A 14519-nucleotide genomic window follows, 5' to 3' on the forward strand; every position below is an offset into this window, starting at 1 on the left:
GGCCAGTCAGCACATCATTAGCATTAAGATGTGTAAAAAATGTCATCTCATGATGGCTAGATTGATACTGGACGATCATTTGAAAAACATTAGCAAGACTGACTCCTTTAGAGTCACTAGTAAATACAAATAGTGGCAAAGAGATTTTTTAACAGCACATAAGCACATACCTACATACATATATCCATTGTATATGTGTGATTCTAATTTATATCATTCACTTTCTTTGTAAAATACTTGCTCGGTCCATTCTGTTTCCTTTTTGAGTGCTCTACTCAGTGTGAGTAATCGATCCGGGGAATCTGATTCGCCATTACTCTAAGAAGTAGATTCAATTGGATAAACATGAGAAAAAAAAGAAATGGAAAGTGAATATTGAGATGGACAAATGAGATGTATAAAGGAAAAAAGGAGGGTCATTATTCAGAAAGCAAACATCACAGTATTTCATTAGTTTGAAAGCTTTGGCTCTTAAAAGTCTTTGGTCAAATCTGTTTAGTTCGAAAATAACCTCTTTGGCACAGCTCCTATCAGATATGCCTCTACCTAGAGCAATATTTCTAAATAATGACCTTTCATTTCAATTCATCCATTTGGAATTTAAAAAAAAAATTTTTTTTTTCAACGTTTATTTATTTTTGGGACAGAGAGAGACAGAGCATGAACAGGGGAGGGGCAGAGAGAGAGGGAGACACAGAATCGGAAACAGGCTCCAGGCTCTGAGCCATCAGCCCAGAGCCCGACGCGGGGCTCGAACCCACGGACCGCGAGATCGTGACCTGGCTGAAGTCGGACGCTTAACCGACTGCGCCACCCAGGCACCCCTCCATTTGGAATTTTAGTTGGTTGTGAAGAACTTCAGTGCCTGTTGTAATATTCCCCCCCTGAGGCAGCTGCTCTTTTTCTTTTCTTTTTTCTTTTCTTTTCTTTTCTTTTCTTTTCTTTTCTTTTCTTTCCTTTCCTTTCCTTTCCTTTCCTTCCTTTTCTTTCTTTCTTTCTTTCTTTCTTTCTTTCTTTCTTTCTTTCTTCACCAAAGAACTCTTACCAAATAATCTGAGATTGACTTATCATTATCAGTTTTGATAGTTATTCCCAGGTTTGTTCCTTTTAGGAATATTTGGATTTTGCAGAAATCAAACTTACATACCAGTAATAAATTGTTGATGCTAATCTAGTGCATTTTCTCTCTCCCCACCCCCCTCTTTTTTGAGCAGTGCTCTCAGCATTACAGGTGGAATGATTGTATGCATTTTGAATTGTTTATGAAGAAGTGGTGGCGAAAACTCTAGATATGTTTTATTTCCACTCTTTGGCTCCTCTTGTATGTGACCATGCAGATGGCCGAGAAAGGTTGGAAAAGAGTTAACTGCCCTCTACTCCAGGTAAAGACCTTAGCCTGAGAAGGTAGCTTCTACAGCAACAAATTGGATGGACTCAGACACAAATTGGGACATAGTATATGTTCAGTACATATTTCTCAAACATTGTATACATGAATGAATGAAACAAACCAAATGACATAGACCAGTGACTCTCTGGTTTCAAAATATTTCTCGACTGTTCTCCCAGCTAGTAATTGGAACTGCGGCACAGATTTTCTTTCACAATGTAACTTTGGATTCCGAAGCAAAGAGAAGTAAGAAGGATGCGCCAGGTGGTTGATGGAAGAAGGCTGGAGGCTAGGCTAGAGGCAAGTGTACTGGCTATTTGCAGCGTGGCAGAGGGGTTGAGCGTACATGCTTACCCTCACCTTGGCAACCTGGGTTGCCTTGCTGGTGGGTCCTTTCCTACTGGTCTCTACCTTACTCTCCCTTAGAACTCACCTAAAGATCGTTGATTGTTGGGCACTTGTTTCCAACTCACAGGAACCCATGACTCACTTAGAGGGGTGTTCTTTGGAGAAATAGAGTTCCTCAAAACTTAGAAGACAAAACAACTGATTGACATTATCATTCCTGCAATAACATCTGTATAAGATTTGTACACTGGTCTAGAAACCAAAGTATACGTTATGATACATGTTTCCATGGGAAAATGTACTCCGAGGTTTAGTTAGCTTCAAGGCATTTTTGAAGCATGAGCCACTGGTGAGCTGGGATAATGATTTAGAATCCAGATTCAAATAGAAATTAATTAGAAGAAATGGCAGCAACTCTTTCCTATAGCACAGATATAACAGTTTTGTCTTTTTTTTCATTAGTATAAATTTAAATTGAAATAAACTCTATTAATTTCATTAAATCAAATTTTGTCCTCAGTTAATTGAGTAAATTAATTTAATTAATTTTTTTCTTGAAAAATGTAACTAGAACAAAGGCCTATGATTTCTGTTAGCCTTTTTTTATAGCATATTTCTGGTTTTGCCTCTAATGATAGCTAAATAACAACTGATATTTGAAAGCTAATCAACATAAGACATATTTTACATTCTCACCGAACTCCAAAACAGGTAGGGACTGTTGGAATTGAAAAATCAGAATATTCAGCCTCAAAAAAATGTCATCTGTATGTCATTTGTAATGCTCCAGTGTTTTAATTCACTAAACGATAATTGAGGATAGTATACTGAACACTTTAGATTATGCAGATTTAAACACACACACACACACACACACACACACACACACACACGAAACTCCAGTGAAATCAAATTTCAATGGTGAATTCTACTTGACAACTTTTCCTATAGTGTGAAATACAATAATTCCTTCCTAACCCTGAAGACATGGGACTTTCCTATTGGAGAAGTCCAGTTAAGGATCTTAAGTTATATTAGAAAAATAGGTTGGAAGGTTATTTGAAGAACTAATTCTGTAAAGGCACATAGAAATATTTTGATTTTCACTGAAATAAAATAATATATAGGTAACAAAATTAAGTGAATTTCAATAATATTTTATATACTGTAAGATAATGTTAATAAGAGGCACTCTATAAATTTTAATTATCTCTTTTGGTCAAAGGAGCTTTCAGAATCTTTCTTTCCTCGAGTTTACTAATGTGTGTGTCTCTGTTTGTTTATGATAATGTTCACAGTAAAAGTTTATTTTCCCTTACATATACACATGGAACATCTCATATTTCTTGGCTCCCCATTCCCATTTCATCCAGTCGACAACCCAGACCCCCAGACACAGAATAACTTGGATGCTTGAGATGAAAACACACACACACACACACACACACACACACACACACACACACTTTGGGTGGCTTTTATTTAATCTTAGCAAAGATGGGGTGTTTTTCAAACCTGTACTAATAGCCAGATTCTTTCCTATGGAAATTTCATTCCAGAGCTTATGTCATCGGGCCTTGTTACATATTATCGGACTTCCTCTTTTTTAACAAAGAATGTAATTCTAAGACCGAAGTTCCCTTTTCTATCCTTACCTGTTCAGCAGTCACACAGTGGGTAAGTAACAGTCACTGCTGAAGCAGGTAGGCGGGCCTGCCACGCTACTTGTAAGGAGACGGTAAACCCAAATGGATTTGGACAGTTTGTCATTCACGGCACAGAGAAGAGCATGGACTTATGTGAATACTGCGCATGCATACAGGGCCTTCTTGTTATACCTGAAGAACGCTCTGCTTAAGAAAGCCCCAGTTTCAGAGGAAAGATCACTAACAAATCTGCCTATCTTTCCCTCCAGAGACATTACCGCTATCACCCAAGAAAGTCTGTAGCTTTATCATCCTGGAACGTAAGCAAATCTACCCCCAGCCCGGGAACAGCTTTGCGGGCATCCTTGAATAAGGTTGTCGGGGCCTTTTGCTCAGAAGATGTGCAGAAATGACGGATCGTTGGAGAATCATCGCCCAACACTCTTTTTCTCACCTATGGCTCCCTTGCAGAAACCTTACTCCAGCTTTGCCTTTACCTTCCTCTTTGTATTTGTGTCTTACAAAACAGAATTTTGTCACTTCCCCAATGATCCCCCGAGGCAGAGATTCCCATCTGCCTTGCTAGGTAGGAACCACCATACATGCTGGCATTTGAGGTGAAGGAATTTTGCAAAGAAGCAGGAAATAAAGTCTTTTTTTTTCTTCCTGATCGAAACACTTAACTCTGATTACTTTTTCATGTTGGGGAAGTGTTAGTGAGGCATTTGACTTTACAGAAATAGAGATAGATTTGGAAGTATGCTCACAGCTTTGGAAAATACTGCTATGATGACTTTAAAGAATCCATGTACCCTTAAAGGAGGAATGAGGGGAAATACATATTATTCGGGTCCGACGAACAAATACTGAATTACACAAGTGTGGCCTATCAAAAGTATGATGCTTAGGTGCAAGGTCATACTGTCCTATCTCTTGCAGCACCGGAAATCGAGCTCAGGTTCAGGTTCATCCACTGTTGAGGATGCTTCCATGATTACTTCTCTCCCCCTATGGGCGGAAGTCTGCGCACGATTAACAGCCATGCCCCATGTCTTGTACCGAAGCAACATTGTAGGGATGCAAGCTGGGACCTCACATATCTAACTGAGAGCACCCACATATCAGCCGGTGGAGTTGAGGGAAGTGGTTTTGATCGGTGAGTTCCCAAAAACAGCTGGCAGGAGACCTGCTCACCTGGGTGCTTTCGCCTTAGAGAGCCTTGAGGATTTTTACGGGGGCCTAACTTTGTTTCCCGATGAGGGTCGATATGGAAACTCAGAGGCAATCCTTTATAGAGGAGCAAAAAGTTAGGATATGTCCCTTGATGCAAATTCGGCTGGGCCGCGGAGCAGAGGGTCTTAATATTTCTCAATGTTAGAAACACGTTCTTGGGGCCCACAAGTAGATTTTCAGCTCCATTGAGGATAACGTTTGCTGTTCTGCTGAGCAGTCGGTAGCCGATAGTGTTCGGATTCCATCAGGAGGAAGGATCCTGTGTGATAACTCACCTGGTGCTTCTTTTTCTGGTAGCCGACGGGTTTGGGAAGTGCTTCTGCCACAGGACTAATTCTAGGAAGACTTCCGGGGTGGGTGGGCCAGGGACTGATTGTTGTGTTGATGGTCTGGTCTCCGCAATTTTGGAGTTCTATGGCTGGCTGAATGTCAAGCCAGAATAATTGTGAAGGTTCGTCCTTCCAGCTCAGCAGTAGCCTCCCCAAGCAGAAAGATACGGGTTCAGATCGATGACTTTGGAAAAACTCTTTTGTGTTTTGTCGTTTCCAAACATCTTTATGTCTTAAGCTTATTTATTTATTTTGAGAGGGAAAGAGAAATGCAGTGTGTGCATGCACCTGCAAGCAGAGGGTGGACAGAGCTCAACGGGGGGGGGGGGGGGGGAGTGAGGGGAGAGGGAACCACCAGCAGGCTCCATGCTGTCAGCACAAGAATCCAGCTCATGAACCATAATAACGTGACCCGAGCCGCCACCGAGAGTCAGATGCTAAGCCGACTGAGCAACTGGCCAGCCTCAAAATCGTCTTTTTTTACGTGAGAGCGTTTTCCCTTCTTTTTTTAACCAATGATGACATTGACCAAGTTCATTAAGGAGAACAGTAACTGAGCATATGTGGTGTGGTGCATAAATGTTAAGTATGATTAAGGAGGCAGTACAATCCTCGACAAAGTCTAGATATTAAATTTCAAGGTAAAGCCCCTATTTGTATTATTACCTTTGAAATACAGTTACACTATTATGCATTCCTCAAAGAACACTAGAGTCAGGCATCATAAAGGAATATTTTACAAATACAGAATACAAGGTCACGAACCCATGTTCTGGAGAACAATTATATTATGGATCTGGAATACGATACGTGTCAGAATCATTCAGGTTATGATAGTAGGATGATACGGATGTGAGCATTTCATCATCGCTAATGCAGGGAAAGAATATTTTGTGTACGATCATTGACATGTGGTCAGCCTGACACATGAGCTTCTCGGTGGCGTGAAAACTGTGGTTTTGTGACGGGTAATCCAATCAGACTAAAATAAGCCTTGCTTAAAGCAACATTCTGTGAGGGTGCTGCTGCTTGACTGTGCTCATTCTGGGCACTGTAATCTTGCTTTTTAATGGTTAGGAATGTCCCACTAATTCTCAAGCAGTGCAGGAGCACCGTGGGCTCCAACTGCTTCCATGGAATGCCAGAGACATCACACTCAGTTTAGTCGATCATCAAAGGTACATATGCGATTGGTATACACATTCCCGGAGTGCAGATGACTAATATGGACATATCTCTGATTCCAAAAGTAAAACAGGTAGACGCCCCATTTTCCAAATTGGGAGAAAGTCTGGAGTCTTTCCAGAGAAATCTCCTCACTGCCTGGATTGTTGAAGTGCCACAGAGGCTTATTCAGTAGGATCCCCCGTTCCGTTTGTATTTCAAGACGAGCTAGACAATTCACTCGGTGCACAAGGAGGCCAGGTGCTTGCTTCTTGATGCTATTACTGCTTCCCTGACATGTTTCTCCTGCAAGCTGTTCCCACGCGGGCCCGCGTGAGGACATAAGCTGGCACGGACCTCGCCTGCCTGGAAGGTAGAAGCCCTCATGCATGGACTTCTCAGGTCAGGCTCCTTGGTTAATGCTCACATGTTCAGGCATTTTCCCCAAAGCATGCTTTCGTAGCCAGGATGGCCTGTCCAGCCTGGGCTTCCAGCCACACCTGCTCATTTTCCCAGAACCAACCCTGGCATGAGTTTGTGTCACCGACCCTGGCCTCCCCTCCTTCACGCTGAGGTTCCCTTTGGGGACCCTCTATGTCTTTCTCCGCTGCGTGGCTGGGGCAAGCTCCGTCTACCAAAGGGGCTTTGCGTTTTCAGTGACATGTTATTAAATCTTGGTCCTTGTTCCCGAGCCATAACAAAACCTTCGGCTCTTTACAAAAACCGATTTTTCCATTTATAAATCTAATTCCGTACGCCTTGAGAAAAGATACCACTCTTGACTATTTTTATCTGCTGGATTCCATTAAGAAGATTTTGAGAGACCAGTGGGGGCAAGAGAGGTACAAGGTCACGAGGGGCAATTTCCTGTCATGCAAGAAAAGCTACAGCCACTTTAATCATTAGTTATACAATTTTCTAAAGGGAGGAAAAGAAAAGATTCTGTTTTAAAATGACAGGAGCCCTGGAAATCTCATCTAAGAAACTGGAAATAACTTGTCAGTATTTTTTTTTTCTTTATGCTCTAAATCCATTTTTAGTAACCGTGGAAGCAATCTGAAATGAAATACAACATTTAAAGCAAATGAAACGGAAGTGAATGCCAGCGGTAAATGGCAAGGATGAGTACAGTTCAGTGTGTTCTTCAGAAATCCCATCTCGCAGGGACAAAATGTCGAAAGTTGAGTTCTTATTCTTGTTTTGGAAATTTTGCGATCACGAAGGTACCCATGGATATTAGAATTACTTCTATTACACGATGTTCACTCTTTTCTTAATCATCTGTTTGGTCTCAAATAGACCTGAGACCAAATGAAATTCTTTAATTTCTCTAGGATATCTTTTTTCTTAGACTGAAAGTGGAAAAAAAAAATATTTATGAGCATTAAACATAAGGTATTTGATACTGGACCTTTCTTATAGGGTAGGTGCTCAACACATAGCAGTAATGATGAAAATCATATCTAATATTAGCATAATAATAATGTGTTTTAATCTTTGAGGTATTTGTTATTTCTAACACTTCTGTGGTAAATGCTTCTGAACAGAGTAAAAAGAAACCATTTTTTATGTTTATTTTTGAGTGGGGGGGGGGAGAGAAAGCAGAAGAAGGGAAGAGAGGGAGACACAGGATCGGAAGCAGGCTCCAGGCTCTGAGCCGTCAGCCCAGAGCCTGACGCGGGGCTCGAACCCACGGACCGCGAGATCGTGACTGGAGCTGAAGTCAGACGCTCAACTGACTGAGCCACCCAGGTACCCCACTAAATAGAGTTTTAAAGTTCAAGTGTCCAAAGTTGTCAGGAATAAAGATATCGGACAATAACAGAGTTATAATCACAGTGGAAATTAGGGCCATTGCTTGATAAATAAAGATTGTTTACCAAAAACACGGAGGGTGAACTGCAATGGAATCATGTGGGGAGTCAGTGTTTGCAATGAAGATAAGGCATTTATCATAGGGGAATGTTCTGGCAAACTCCGTCTGCCATAATTAGTGCCCATAATTAGTTAGAAATTTGATGTCTGGCATCTTCTTCAGTCTGTATGTTCCTTTGAGATCTCTATTGTCTGCCTTCTACACCACTCCTGTGTCTTTTTTCTGTAGCTAAATTTAAATATATATTTTTTTAATTCTATCTTCTGGTCAGCTGTGCTTTTATCTGATGGAAGTCCACTGCATCTCCCCTATTGGATATTTAAAAAAAATTTTTTTTTTTAAATGTTTATTTATTTTTGAGACAGAGCGAGACAGAGCATGAACGGGGGAGGGGCAGAGAGAGAGGGAGACACAGAATCGGAAGCAGGCTCCAGGCTCCGAGCCATCAGCACAGAGCCCGACGCGGGGTTCGAACTCACAGACCATGAGATCGTGACCTGAGACGAAGTCGGACGCTGAACCTACGGAGCCGCCCAGGCACCCCTCCCCTATTGGATATTTTAACAATCACTTAACAAACACTCATTTGCCATTTTCTGTGGAAGCAACTTTATTCAGAGTCATAGGAATACCTACATAATGATCCATGCTGTCAAAGAAATTGATCTATTTCAAAAGTGATAAAAAAAACACACAACGAAACAAACAATTTTATCATAGCAATCTAATTTCACGTAACATAATCTCTTAGATTAGGGGTAAGAAGTCAGAAAATCTTTCTTGGAGGCAAGTGAAGCTTTGCTCAATCCTTAAGAACGAAAAGTTTATGAGAAGGATAAGGGTAGGGCTGGAGTTCCTACAATAGGGAACAGCATGAACAAAATGACAGAAACAGATGTGTAGGTGATGTGTGTGGAAAACCGAAAATAATTTGTGAAGTATAGGGCTGGAAGTAGCTGGAGATAAAGCTAGAGAGATGCACAGGTGTTGCATGAGGAGGATCCTATCTTTAGGCTAAAGTGCTTGGATTTCAACTCAATGACAATAGTAAGTCCTAGAAAACAGGTTCAGTGAGGAATGGCAGGTCAGTTTCAGTCCTAAGTACATTTACAATGAGAACCAACTGGGACTCATTCTGAAGACACTGAAAGTTCAGAAAGACCTTGGAAACCATAGGAGAAAAAGATGTTTAAAGTCTAGATTAAATCCCTACCACGTATGACGTTTCATTCACCCAAACCCAATAGCCGCTGAGAAAAATCCAGAGGAGACACATTTCATCGAGGATTTGAGAAATACAGTATTGAGGAAAGCACGTGATCCATTTGGAACAGTGGTTGATTTAGTGTTTTCTCTCAGCGAAAAATGCTGATAGGATACTTTGCCAATGAAATGGGTTCTTAGCTTGGTTTCTCACAGAGAGAAGAGCCTAAGGCAAAAGCTGCTAGTAGGGAATGCAAAACCAGGAAAGCGCTGGTAAGGGTCAGAAAGAAGGAGAACAGATACCAAGGTATGAAAGCAGACTGGGCCACTGTTTGGGTATCAGGTGAAACTGACAACTGGGCCTTGTGGGAATGTCTTGTGAACTACATCTCAGGACAGTCCATCAAGGAGGAGGAGGAGAAGGAGGAGGAGGAGGGGAGAAGTTTACTCCTCAACCATTGTCTCCTTTGTGCTCCTTCATTTTACATTCGAAGTCCCCAGGACTGTGTGTGTGGTGTCACATCTGAAATTCTCTGGGCAGGCTCTGAGTCACGTGTGGTGATGTTGGCATGAGGTAATACACGGTTTGGTTATACTTATATGAAGTTAGCTAAAGCCCATATAGACTCGGTCACTTCTATGGTGGCCTGGTGGAGATGGTTGTGGCCAACATCTCTGGAGACAGCAAGGTGGAGAAGAATCTGACACAGGCACCCTGTGGTCAATGGAGATGGAGCCTTCACAAGGTGGCAGAGATGGAGAGAGGCACATTCTCTGTCAAGAGCTTGTGGATGTGATTTTCACAACGGAAAGTAGAACTGCATTATATTCAGATCTCTGAGATTTGTGTCCTCTGCTGAGCTCTTTCAGCTAATTGGCTAATTGATGGTAAGGTATCCAGAAGTGATGAGGATGGTCAGCTCATAGCATTCTTTCTTCAGTTTTTGGATACAAATGAATAGAGACAAGCTTGAGCAAATAGGATGTAGTTTACATGCCCTTTTCCCCATATCAGATAAAGTCTCAGTGTGTTCATAGACGCAGAACATTTGAAGGAAGAAAACAATTTGCTTTTTTTAGAGATGGACCCTGTCTATACTATGACAAGAATATCCAGGAAATCTTGTCCTTAGTCTTCCCCATACAACTTGTGGTCATTTGCACAGATGACGGCTAATGGTGAGTGGAAAAGATCCAGATTTTACAGGAGTGATTGGTGTTAGTTGTGAAGTAACACTAATTTCTCAGGCCTCAAAACATCACTAGATCAATGTAGTCTTAACTGGAGTCCAAACTACAGAAAGTCAACTGGACCCTGAGCATATTCATAGTCATCTTCTCAGACACAAAATATTGGGGGCACACGTCCTTTTACACCAAGAAAAACCTCTACAGTGATTGACGTTTCAATTACTCCTTTGTAAATTCTCTGGACTCTCTTCTCTCCTGTGTTATGCTCATCTAGAAACCTGTACCATATGTGTCTTCACCACTATCATGGATAAACCCAGTCTTCTGGCTTGCCTAGGTCTGTATCTATGAAACATATTACCTATTGACCAAACACACACACACATCCAATCAGACCAATGCCAATGTAAATTAGCCTTAAGTCTTGTATTTCTTTTTAAATTAAATTAAATTAAATTAAATTAAATTAAATTTCAGTTAAGTTTAATTTAATTTAACTGAGATAGAGTGAGAGAATCCCAAGCAGGCTTAGTACCATCAGCACAGAGCCCAACACGGGGCTCGATCCCACATACCGTGAGTTCATGACCCTCAACCAGCTGAGCCACCAAGGCACAGCTTCAATCTTGTATTTCTTTAGACAGTTTGTTTATGTACTATTCACTGCAACAACTTCAAATCTTTTCTGCTTTTCTCAAAACTCTAATGGCCAATCTCAACCTGTACCTTATGGGAGGAGAGGCTTGTCTCTTTCTTGAGTGACTAAATAAAAGCCATTAGATGGGAATTCCCTCAATTTCCCACCAAAAATATGCAAGTTAATGTTCTCTCTTTTCCTTTCATCTTACAACACAGAAAAATCCCTCCATGTTTTATGGGGCAGTCTTTCCATGTATGTTCTGGATTCTCCTTCCCAGGATATTTGTACTCCCAGATATTCTTCCCATGCATTCTCCACTCGCGCCCCCCCCCACCCCCCAAGGCTCTACTTTCATCCCTCCTAGCAAAGAATTCTTCCCTGGACTCCAACATTTCCTAACGCTGTGTTGTATCATCCTTTTCTCTCCTCTTCACATCTACAAGTACATAAAGGGGTTTTTGTAAGGGCCAAAAGATGCAAATGTTTGGAAGAAGGAATAACAAAGAGATGTGTAGACCCAACTTTTCTACTGAAAGGTAACGAGGTATGACGAAATGAGCAGCTTTACTTGACAGCATGTCAAGGGAAGAAGAGCCTTCAGCACAAAGCCATGGCTTAGGTGGTTGGTGGTTTTTCGTCTAGGCACAGTCTTCAGATATTCTTTTTGGTGTCCATGCTGGCATCTGTGGTTGGTGCAGTGGAACTGGGCACAATGAGGGGAGAGAATATAAAATTCGAACTGTCTTACAATAGTGGTCATGTGCTTTAGAAGCCTGAAACTTCAGAGGCTTATGGAAGATTTGGTCCAGCAGCCGTGTTCTTGGGGAGTATATGGGTTAACATTCTTGGCTCACCTGAGTACAAACTTTTACTATGTTCAGCCCAAACTTGTCTTTATGAAGCTAACTTAGGACAGAGACAGTAAGAGACAAGAGGAGAGACAGAGTCAAGAAATATTTGAGAGGAGCTTCCAATCAATTATAAGGGACAGACAGACACAAGAGTTTTCTGCCTTGGGAGACAAGATAACTAGTAATATCATTGGCTGAGACCAAAACAAAAAATAAATGCAGGACAAGAAGCAGGTTGACCAGTATTAGAGAGATGAGTTTTAGATACGTTGAGTTGGAAATGCCTATTTTACATTCCTATAAAGATATTCAATGTTATATATTTCTGGAACTCAGTAGTAAGGTACAGGTACAAGATTTAGATTCCATGGTGTGATGGTTAATTTTATGTGTTATCTTGGCTGGACCAAGATATTTGGTGAAATAGTATTCTGAATGCCTCTGTAAAGGTATGTTTGGGATGAGATTAACATTTACATTGGTGGACTTAGGGGTGCCTGGGTGGCTCAGTTGTTTAAACATCTGACTTTAGCTCTGGTCATGACCTCACGGTTCGTGGGTTCGAGCCCTGCATCCGGCTCTGTGCTGACAGTTCAGAGACTGGAGCCTGCTTTGGATTCTGTGTCTCCTCTCTCTCTTCCCCTCCCCAGTTTGTGCTCTCTTTCTGTCTGTCAAAAATAAATAAATGTTAAAAAAAAAACTGAATAAATTGGTGGGCTTCGAATGACACAGATTATTCTCTGTAGTATTGGTGGGCCTCATCCAATCAGTAAAGGCCTGAATAGAACAACAACAAAAAAATGTACCTTCCACAAGCAAGAGGGAAATCTTGCCAATAGACTGCCTGAAGACTTGGACCTCAGCTCTTCCTGGGTCTCCAACTTGCAGTCTTAACCCTACAGAGTTGAACTTCACACCCACAATCATGTGAAGCAGTCCCTTAAGACAAATCTTTCTTTCCATATATATACACAAATCTGCTTGATTTTGTTTCTCTGGATAACCCTGACTGATGTACATAGTCATCAGCATGTAGAAAATTTGAAGTAAGGGTCTTATGATGGAAGAGTTTGCCTTGACATAAAGACTGACATGTAAGAGGAGATTGAAGTGGGCTGAGAACAGAATCATGGGGCAAGAGCAATGTTTACATGGTGAATAATGTCAAAGTAGGATCTCAGGAAACCTGGGAAGGATGAATCAGGGAGACATGGAGAGTGTCAGAGAGTGAACTGGGCAATCCAAAAGAAAAGAGTTAAACATAGCACCGAGGATTGAGATGTAGTGTCATGATTTGGCAGTTAGAAAGTCCTTTGTTATCCTAGCAAGAGTAGTTTTGGGGAGCATAACTTTGTTTTGCATGTGGAAATGAATTAATCGAGAAGTGAGAACCCAGAGACTTTTCCTTGAAGATTTCACATGAAGAAGGAAGGAGAAAGGACAGTAGCTCAAGGGAAACTCTGACCCAAGAGCAAAAAGGTATTTACAGTTTGTTTTTGTTTTTGATGTGTTTTAGGTCTAAGACACCTGCAGCAAATTTACAAGTTGAAGGAATGTCTCCAAAAAGAGGAAGAATGAATGCTTGAGCAAAAAGGAAAGATGCTAGTTCCTGGAGCAGATGATATGGTTGGGATTAAAAGCACAATGTTGATCTTGTATATGAAGAAACACATTCTCCCTTCAGAAACTAGAAGAAAGCCTGCAAGCATAGGCCAGATGTAAAGACATAGGCCTCGGAGGTACAATGGTAAAGGAGGTCATAGAAACGGTCCTTCAACTGAGAATTAGTTGGTAAGGGTCAGTGTGGGGGATCCATAGAAGGGCAAAGTTTTGACCACATGATGGACCTCAAGGGCGTTGTGCTAAATGCAGTAAGTCCGACGGAAAAAGGCAAATACCATGTGATCTCACTTATATGCGGAAAGTGAAAACAAACAAAAAACAACCCCCACCCCAAAACAAAACAAAACAAAACAAAACAAAACAAAAAACAGGCTCATAGATACAGAGAATAAACTGGAGGTTGTCAGAGATAGGGGAGTGGGGGATGAGAGAAATGGTGAAGGCAGTCAAGAGGCACAAACTTGCAGGGTATAAAATTAACAAGCCTTGGGATGCAATGTACAGCATGGCGACCACAGTTAATAATACCCTGTTGCATGTTTGAAAGTTGCTAAGAGAACAGAACTTGAAAGTCCTCATAGCAAGAAGAAAAGTTTGTAACTACAGAGGGTGACTACTATCTGGCGGGTGTTAACTAGATATATCCTGGTGATCATTTTGCATCATATACAAATATGGAATCATTGCATTGTACATCTGCAGCTGAGACAATGGTACATCACCTATGCATGACTAAAAATACAAAGTAGAATAATTTCAAAATAAGTAAATAAAATAAAATTGTTTTTTAGTAGAGGAAATTGGTGAAAGACAAGGAAACACCTGATCAATTATTGTTAGGGGTCAGATCAGAGGATGAACATCTGTATTAACCACAATCTTGGGTTATTACTTCTCCTATAGAGGGCTGGGATCCTAAATTCAGGAGTGGAGCCAGTGCTACTCTGCATCTGTGGTTGTAACATAAGGAAATATCTGCAAGTTCGATGGGAGTTTTTGCGGGAAGAAGTGCAGGTGGTCATTCG

The sequence above is a fragment of the Herpailurus yagouaroundi genome, unplaced genomic scaffold (assembly GCF_014898765.1).
Source record: "Herpailurus yagouaroundi ecotype Mexico unplaced genomic scaffold, PumYag 29, whole genome shotgun sequence".
Classification (NCBI taxonomy): Eukaryota; Metazoa; Chordata; class Mammalia; order Carnivora; family Felidae; genus Herpailurus; species Herpailurus yagouaroundi.